This window comes from Humulus lupulus, chromosome 6 (assembly GCF_963169125.1).
Source record: "Humulus lupulus chromosome 6, drHumLupu1.1, whole genome shotgun sequence".
Taxonomy (NCBI): Eukaryota; Viridiplantae; Streptophyta; class Magnoliopsida; order Rosales; family Cannabaceae; genus Humulus; species Humulus lupulus.
In genome coordinates, this window is record NC_084798.1 from 21,163,838 (window position 1) to 21,174,238 (window position 10,401).

Sequence of the window (10,401 nt, forward strand, 5' to 3'; positions counted from 1 at the left end):
GGATTACATTTATCCAAGTGACAAAAATAGAAAGTGGATGCACCAATGTTGTCAAAAAAGTTGTAGTCGCTCCCTATATAGAAATATATATTACGAATTTTCATTTCCAATAATATTATAATATATAAATGCTTATATTGATAAAAAAAAATGGTTATTTCTTTAAAATAATGAAATGGACTCGATTTATTCTAATTAAATCAATTATTTATTTTAAAATATATTATATATTTTAATAAATATCTTTATTAAATATTATTTTAATTATTTTCGTATAAATATAAATATAGATTTATAAAATTAATTAAGCATACATACATATATAAATATATATATTAAAACTACATCATGACGATAAATATTAAATAAATTATTATTAATGTACTGATATTTTATAAAACATTAATTATAAAGATACTTTAATTAATTGTAAAAAAAATTCACTTATGAGTTTTATCTTTTGTACGACATTAATTTTTTTTTTTCAAAAATAGGTAGAAGTAACGTGCAATGCATATTTGTTTAGTTTAAAAGTTGTAAATATACTTATTTAAATATGTATTTATTTTTAGTATATATTTTTAATTATCATTTAAATTTTAAATAAATAAATAAAATCATAAAAATAAATAAAAGATATTTAATATAATGTATGACATAAATGTATTAAAAAATTAAGGCAAAACATTATTTATAATTTGAATAAAAACTGGTTCATTTTAAATATATATATATAAAAGAATGAATTATAGTTTTATAGAATATATAAATATTTATATCAATAATCTCTACGTATATGACATTTAAACAGAACATTGATATATATATATTTATATGGCTACATGACATATATATAAATGTCAATAATATTTAAAATAAAATTAATAATAGAAATAAAATAAGAATAGAAAAAGTCACAGTATAGACTATAAAGTAGTATACATACATCGATTATTTTTAGTGTCTAATGTATCTCGCAATGTCGATCCTATGGTGAATTTGATCAATAAAAAGAGCTACAATCATTTGATAAAAAATAAACTATCACACAAATTTATAAGATAAAAAAAGATATGTATGACTTTATTATTTTTAAATAAGATTAATTTAATTATTTAAAATATCTTAAAGATATCTTATTTTAATTCATTTTTGTTTAAGTTTATGTTTGTTCTAGATTTTTAATTTGGCAATGACAAAAATATATTATATATTATATGTTTAATATAATAATATATTAAACATGGATTTTAAATTTAAGTTTGTTACTAGTTGATAGTAGATTATATTATATTATATGTTTAATATAATATTATTCTAATACATGAAATTTAAGTTTAAGTTTAAGTTTAATTAAATTTTATTTAAGTTATAAAATGTATGGTTTTATTATTTTTAAATAATTATCATTGTAAAATATCTAAAAAAAACATCACATTTTAATTTGTTTAATTATTTTTTATTTTATTTTTATTTAAGTTTAAGCTATGTTTACAATCTACTATTAAATATAATAATATTTTGTTAAACATAAGAATATTTCGTTAAAGTAACAGAAAAAAAACTATTAAAATCAAGAATTTTCGTTATCTATACATTTTTTATATAAAAGAGATATATTGTACTTTCGGAATATTGGGTAAAATCATCAATTGTTTGAATCATTAATTTTTTATTCATTTTATAGATTATAATAATATAGTATTTTAAAAAACTGTAAATAATTACTTAATTTTAAAATTTAAATAAGATATTTATAAAATATTATTATTTACTTTATCTATTTTAACTAAATCAATTCATATGATATTATTATTATGAATAATAAGGTAATATATAATATCTAATATATATATATTATATAATAAAAAGAAGAAAACAAGAGAGTAAAAATTTGAAAAAAGATTCAGAAATTGTCACATTCTTCTTTTATTCTAACATTTCTCAAGTTATAATCCAAATTTTCATGTGTTGAGATATACTTGTATGACATTTTAAAATTTCTTTAAAACACTTTATCTATTTTTCCTTTTAATCTTATATTAATATATAATATAATAGTGATATTTATAATATTGAAATTTATATTTTTAGTTAATTTTAACATATATTCTATTAAATATTTAGAATAATCTATTAAAGTTAAGAAAACAAACCATTTTATCTACTTATTTTTTATATGGAAAAGATATAGAATGAAGGAAAAAAAACTCATTTTATCAATGAAGTCATCGAACATAAATGAATTAAAAAAAATGATTCAATTATTATAAATAGAGGACACAAACCATATATGAATTGTGAATAACTACTATATAAAATTGTAAAATTGGAATTACCCTCCAATAAAATTTCTCTCTCTACACACTCCAAATTAAGCATATATTTTTTTTAATGTCTCACGCAAGAATCCCTAGTTCAACAACTACTTTTTTTTTTTTGAAAGTGAAGAAATTTGCAACTTGCAAGACTTTGTTGTTTTAATTATACGTTAATATCAATACAAGGTAGCCTCGTGATTGATAAAGAAGATCGAAAATATGTAATGTAAAATAATACATTACGTATCAATGACAGTTAGTACATGATTAATCTATGATTTCATTATCAATTGCCAATTTCGACACCCGAACCCTTGGAAGATTTCGTTCAAAAAAAAAAAAAAACCGAAGGAGCGGTTTGTATGGCACTCAAGGATGATTTTTTAAATTAATAGTAAGTGGGGTTTTTTTATTCCTCTTTCATAAAATAAATAAATAATAATTAGTTATTGTTAAATTTGTCATAAATTCTCATTAAATGACTAAATGTAAGAGTAACGCAGAGTCAAATAATTGTAAGTATAAAATATAGGGTGTGCATCTCCCGTGCACCCTCATTTTTTGGTGTATTGGTTTACTTTTTTTTATTTGATACTTGGATAACTTTTAGTGTAAATTTTTTTATAATTGTATATATTATAGTTATATAAAATATCTTACAACATTTTTTAAAAAATAAAATAATTTATAATATTGAAAAGAGATTCAAACATTTTAATTTCCACATGCATAAAAAAATAATCACATGTGTAACAAATTATTTGAACTATATTTTTGGCACAGTAAAATATTTGAATATTTTTTTTTAAATTTGAAGGATACTCGAAGTAACTATAATATACGTGATTATAAAAAAAATTGCGCTGAAAATGATCGAGTTAAATGAAAAAAGAAAGGGTGTGTGTGTATGTACATCCAAAAATAGGGTGTGCATTGAATTTCCCTAAAATGTATTCTTTAGTAAAATGATAAAAGAAATTCTTTCAATATCTTTATCTAATGGATTCTTGGTTTAACTATTTTTTTATGCCAACTTTAACGAAATCTTACAAATATTTAACAGAATATACCTTCAAAACTAATAAAAAAAAAATGGTAAGCCAAGTATTTAATAATTATATTAATGTAAATTCAAATATTATAAAATATCATAATTGTAATAATATTTAATGTATAATTCCTAATTTTTATGGTTTATATATTATTTTAGAAGATACGAGTTACTTTTCTTTATTCTTATTACTCAATCTAACTTATATAAATGTGTATTTATATTCATATTAAATAATAACAAACGTTATAAATATATTATATATATACGTGTCGTGTGTACAAAGAGTGTAATTGTGTAACCACATAAGAAAGTAGAAAAATATATATTTTCTATCAAGAATAAATAAGCTTTTTCTTCCATCATAGAGGTGTGCTTTGAAGAATATCATAGTTGAATGATTTGTACATTGAATAGAGGTAAGCATGGCACTTTGTGATTTAAATATTTATCGTATTTTTATTAAAAAATATATATAGACAATTTTTGGTTTAAAATTTTTAAATATGTTTTTGTCATTCTTTTATAATATATGACGTTGTTTAATTATTTAAAATTTATATAACAATTAAAAAATATAATAAAAATAAATTATACATTTTCTAAATAAATTAAGCAAACGTGCATTATATATTGCTTTCAGCTAGTAAATACTATTTTGGTCCATGTGTTGTGCAAAAGTTACTGATCGGACCCTCTGTTTTGTTAAATGACAATTCAGACCCTGAGTTTTGCAAAATAAAATAAAATAATACATTGGACTCGATTTTGGTCAAACTATTTTCATATATGACCAAAATGCCCTCAACTTTTTTAATTGATAAATTAATTTTAAAATAAAAAATAATTAAAAAACTATTTTAAATAATAAAAAAATTAACATGAATATTTTAAAAGTAAATAATAAATTTTAAATAAAAAACAATAAAAACTAAACTAAAAAAAATCTAACAACAATTAAATTAAAATATATATATAAAAAGTAATCAATTCATCATTTTTTTTCTTCTTTTTCTTCGACTTCCTCTTCGATGTCTTCTTCTTCATCTTCTAATTCTTCATTTTCCAATTTTTCCTCTTTCACAAAGCTATTGGTCCAGTAACAAAAAAATACAACCATCTCTGTCCTCTAGTTCTCAGCCCTAGAAAATCAATGTCGATGCTGTGTCGTTGGCAAGCGAGTTCGATGGATGATGATGGGTTGGGATCACATGTAGGTCTGTGGGCCTGGGACTCCGGAGACGAGCTTGGAGAAGTTTCGTGAATCTCGATTTGGGTGTGGGCTCGTCTCCGAGAAACATAGGCTTCAAGCCTCTAAAGTCAAGATGTAATGCCCCACGTCTCTTCGTTAGCCCATCACTTGAGAACTCCAAAGTTAAGCATGCTTGACCTGGAGTAGCCTCATGATGGGTGACCTCCTGGGAATTTTTCCCAAGAAGCGTGCAAGTGAGGAAAAAGCACGCTGGAAAGACTTGTGTTAGTTTGCAGGGCTGGTCGTCAGTCCAGGAAGCAACCATAGAGACATGGGGCATTACAAATGGTATCAGAGCCTTGACCCAACAAGAAGTTTGGTCGACGGGGACGTCGGACCCCTAAGGGGGGTGATTGTGACAGTCAGAATCCCGTGATCCGCATGGGGAAAGACCGGGTAAAAGCTGTGCAATCCCACATCACCTAGGGAAGGTCAAGTGTGGTGATTCTAAGATTGTGTAAGTATGAGACTACACAGTTGAAGAAGGCTTAAATGGATTGATTTGTACTACCTATGCCAACAAGATGCGTCTTCTTTTCGGTAGTCTATCACTTGAGAACTCCAAATTTAAGCGTGCTTGACCTAGAGTAGTCTCATGATGAGTGACCTCCTGTGAAGTTTTCCCAAGAAGCGTGCGAGTGAGGACAAAACACGCTGGAAGGACTCATGTTGGTTTGTAGGGTCAGTCTTCATTCCAGGAAGCAGCCATAGTGATGTTGAGCATTACAAAATATAAAAAATTAAATCCCAAATCTCATTCTTAAATCCTAAATAGCCTTTGCTTGTTCACCATCATCGACTCTGCTATGCCATTGCTCAGCTCACGAACCAGTTAGAAGAAAGAAGGAGATTGAGAGGAAGAGATCCACCTTTCTTTTGTTTCAATTGAGGCTTAGTTGGGTGAGGTGTGTGTGATTTTTTATGCGTAAGAGGTGTAATATTTTGTGATTTGATATTGAGTGTGTTTGATTTTGGTAAACTTCTGAAATTATTTGAGTTGATGGTTATTTTGGTGTTCATGAATCCAACAACAGAGAATTGGAAATGAAATTAGTGATTTTGTTGTTATTTTGAATTCTGGGTTCATTGTTTGTGTATGATGATTTTGGTATGAACACCAACAATAATGATTTATAAATAAAATTAGTGATTTTGTTGTCATTTGAGTCTTGAGTTAAAGAAGAAGCTGAAGAATATGGGGAAAATGATTTTTTTAAAATGATTTTGAAATCTATGGAATTGTGAGGAAAATGATACAAAAACACCATTGTTTTTTTCAATCATTAAATTGAGGTTTTTGTTACACCCAGATTTCGAGACCAGAGGTTCTGACCTCGAAAACTGGACTCATCAGGTGTGACCTCGAAATGTATAAATGCATTGTATGGTCCAGTTGTAAGATCTCCAAAGTAAAATGACGACCTCGAAGATGTTTATTGTTGTATAATCCCAACATTTAAGGGATATTATTTAGTCTGGTATCTGTTCTCGATTCTTATGGGACATTTCCACATATGTAGAGATATTGCATTTAATGTCATTATTTAAATCAATATACAGAATATATTCCCGAAATATGTGGGAATGAACTCTGTAACCTCCCCTATAAATAGAGGAGGAATGACCATTTGTAAACAATCGATTTCTTTTGGCTGAAGAATAAGCTCTAGGTCATTCATCTCTGAAGAATTTCCAGAAATCTTTACGCCTTAATAACACAGACTCGTGGACTAGGCAGAGTTAACTGCTGAACCACGTAAAAACCCTCTTGTCTTTCTTTATTATTCATTCGCTTCATAATATACATTGTTTAATTGCTCTACGATTTAAGTTGACGAAAAACGGTGTCAACAGTTTTAGATTATTTTGTTAATCTCATTAGAGTATATTTTAATTTTTTTGTTTTGTTTCAAATTAATAAAATTTAGTCTTTTATGATTAAATTTTATTTTAACTTATTTTTAAAATTTATAATTAAATTGATATTATTTAATATTCAAAATTATCAAAAGGTAAGAGTATTTTGGTCATATTTGAAAATAATTTGATTAAAATTAGATTCAGGGTACTATTTTATTCCATTTTGTAACACACAGTATGTGAATTATTGTAATGACCCAACTATTTTTAAGACCTTGGACCATTAGATCTACTATACATAGCTACTATTTTGGGAAAGATGCATAAGAAATAATATAACTTTATTAAATCTCAAAATACTGTATCAACTACATAATAATAGAAAATATGGCATGGGTACCCATTGTTTAAAACATAAAACATAATTTTATATTAAAGAAAATTATTTACAAAACTAAATGCGGAAAAAACATGATTTAAAAGACTAAAAATAAATAACTTCATCATCGATCGACACGCAGTCCACACATTTCATCCATCCTCAACACACAAGCCAAGCTACCAAGAATCCTTCCGCCTTCCATATTCATTTTCATGCATCACACTAAAAATAAAGGAATGAACCTAGTGCCCAGTAAGGAAAACCTACTAAAAACATACATCAGATATCATAAGCATAAAACTACATCATAAACATAAACTATAAAACATATAACTATAAAAACATATACCATATATCATAAACATACACCATAAAACATGTGGCTATAAGAACATATACCATATAGGATTACAATATTAATAGTCATTAACTCATTAACATGGCATGCGATAAACCATCTAGGTCCCTTATCTAATATCTGAGGTAAGGTAAACCATAACTCTAAACCATGAAAATGATAAACTAATCTTAGGGCTTGCTATCTAAGCAAGTCATATGCCCAAGCGACTAAAAACATAATCTTGGGGCTTTTTATCTAAACAAGTCATATGCCCAAGGACTACAAAACATATTATACATATACATATTATAGCATAAACATATCATAACATAAACTTATCATAACATAAACATAGCATAGCATATCATACAAACATACAAGATCTATCCTATTTTCCTTACCAAAATACCGGGATGATGAGAACAAAGTCGGGATTTTGGAACACTCCTAAAAACCATTAATAGAGATGAGAGCTTTCTAAAAAGAAAAAGATGAAGAGGAATGAACTAAACCATCGAGAAGATACTTACCAACAAGAAATCTCAAGTTCGAAGAACTTAGATGCCTAACCAAGAATAGAGAAGTTTGGGTTAGGAATTGAGTAGAGAAAAACTATAAGAACTAACAATACAGAAAATGAACTAAGAATAGGAATACCTTTGAAATTGCTATGACCGAACTACACCTCGAAACCGAAATACACTCTTTGAACCGTACTTCCCAAGTGTCTAATAAGCTTAGAATGACAAAGCTTATAACCCCAACCCAAGTGTTTATCACTCTATAGTCTCACTAGCACCTAGAAGGCTCTGATCAATGCTTGAAGAATGAATGAAAAAGCTTGGTGCTAGGTCCTATTTATAGAGTTCTAGGAATAAAATTCTTCTAATTATAATTCAAATTTAAATTTAAATTTAAAATAGAATCCTAACTTCTAACTTTCTAAATCCCGTAACTCTAAATTAACCTACAGTAAATTAACATATCTGGAGCTGTAGGACTCCGATTTAGAATATCTTTATACCGTTAGAAAGCTAATTAAATTATCTACAACTTTTTAGAAATACTATTTTTCAAAATTCATAAAATAACTGGGTTAAAAATAGGTCGGAAGTTATAATACCCTAAAGTTATGAAAAATCTATTTAATTATCTAAATCACAAATAAATAAAATATCTAAATCACAAATAAATAAAATTGTGACAAATGTCAAGCTCCTAACCAATTCTGGTGAAGACTAAGTCTTATATTTCCCTTATTTTATCATTAAAATAATAATTCCTTAATAATCATACATATGACAAGTGTCATATTCCTATTGGCTCTATCTAAATCTTAGGAATAACTATGTTGATGACAAGTGTCATATTCTTATTGGCTCTATCTAAACCTTAGGTTATAATAATTATCATATTAATAACAACAATATTAATCAAACCTTATGTTATAATTAATATTCTTAAACTATAGGTTAAACTTATAAAATCCATAACTATTGCTAGGAGTTTCCAACTAAGTCCCGGCTTGAACCAAAATCCACAGTAATGAACATACTATAACTAATACTAGCTATTACTACTACTACTACTATCTAACTAGCTAAGTAAATTCTGGAACTCTACAATTATAATTAACAAAACAGAGGGTATGATCGGTAATTTTTGCACAACACAGAGTCCAAAATGATATTATTTATTGAATATTACTAAGTTTTACTTACAAATAGCATTAATATAAAATATTTGCTCATTATATGACAATTTAAAATATTGTGCTAAATATATTTTTTTAGTATTTTGTTCTACATTTATCATTGACATTTATATATTGGAGATGGTATAATTCTTTTTTATTTTATAATATGAAAGTTAATTAGAATATATAAGCGAGTCAAGTGAGATGTACCATTACCATGTCTAACTATTATTTTCCCCTTACTTTTTAGTATTTCAATATAAACTTTGATTAATTTAAGGTGGTATTTAGCTTGATAGATTTGAATAATTAAAATAATGGAGTGATAATTTCTAAGGAAAATATTTTTAGGCATAGATGGTAATATCTATACAAAGACCATTGTTTTGAAAATATCTTTGGTTAGGTAATAAGATTATGGATAAATAGTAAGGCGGAACCAGCATTTGAATTTAGGGGGTTTTGTTTCAAATTAATGGTATGATTTTTATTTTTATAAAAAAATTAGGCAATTATCATTTATAAGATTAATCCAACAAATTACTTACTAAGTTTAGGATGTGGATTTTTTTTTGGATGAATAAAATTATATACATATAACATAAAATAATTACAAAAATCACATACAAATTTTATTTACAAAAATGCCTTGCCACTTCATAAAAAAATATCAAATTCTAAAAGTAATATATCTGAATTGTAAACATTCCCAAAATTACGGATTTTTCGTTTTACTCGGTTTTCCAAAGAAATTTTTTGGTTACTTAAAATTGTGATAAATTACCAATTGGTTATTTTTTTCGTAGAAAATATTATTTTTCGAGCATATTATTTCATACACAGTTTGGTTACCTCCACAACTTATTTGTTGAAACTTTTTTATCTTAAAATAACGATTAGTCATTTTTAGGTTATATTATTGTGTCTTATTATTTAAGATATTTTTACGTTACCGATTAATTATTTTTTAGAAACTAATGAGTTACAATAAAGTATAACAAATTACTATATAACTTATCATTAAAAGTTACTTTTAATATACTATATAATAACTTTTTAATAAAAAGTTTTAATTAACTCTTTAGTCACTAATATAATTTACATGAGAATAATAGTGATTTTTTTTATTAATCAAACAAAAATATACTTAAAAAGTTACTTTTTAATTATAATAATAAATACACATTTTGGTATTCTATTATTAATTTTTGTTTAATGAAATTAACAAGTAATTACATGATTTCTTTTTAAATACAACACATAAACTGCTTATTACAATTATTGAAGATACATTTCCATTCTTTTTATAAACAAAGCTGAAAAAAAATTAATAGTAACTTAAAAGAAACTTAAATGTTATTTTTTAAACAGAACAGAAAAATAACTCATCCCCGTTATCTTCTCTGGGGACGTCAAGAAACACCCCACATCAAATGAGTGGCTGGGTTTTGTTCCTCTCGAAAAGCTCGATCTAATGGTGCCACCCCCAACATCCAATG